Here is a 400-nt window from a genome sequence, read left to right on the forward strand (position 1 = left end):
TTGTGTTTAGACTGGAATGCTCTATTTCAAAACAAAATCGAACAGATCGCCTCCTTGAGTTCCGAAACGAAAATCGACCGAAGCTTTGAGTAACAAGAGTTCCAAAATTCAGAGAATGGGATGGACAACAGAGATCCATCCACCAACTCGTCAGTGGCCAAAACAACAATGTTGGGTGGCTATGTAGTTTCGATGTGAAGTTCACTGTGAAAATCTAATGAACTATGGGCGTTTCACGGTGATTTTAACGGCTATAGTGGCTGGTTTAATGGTGGAATTTGGTGTGATAGAAGTAGACAAATGAGGGAGTCATACGGCTCTCGAATGGAATCCAATTGAAGTTGCCTCCCTGGGGCTTTTTCCTTGTGAAGAAGAAGATGATATATGGATCGGGTTGCAC

The sequence above is a fragment of the Nicotiana attenuata genome, chromosome 2, assembly GCF_001879085.1.
Source record: "Nicotiana attenuata strain UT chromosome 2, NIATTr2, whole genome shotgun sequence".
NCBI lineage: Eukaryota > Viridiplantae > Streptophyta > Magnoliopsida > Solanales > Solanaceae > Nicotiana > Nicotiana attenuata.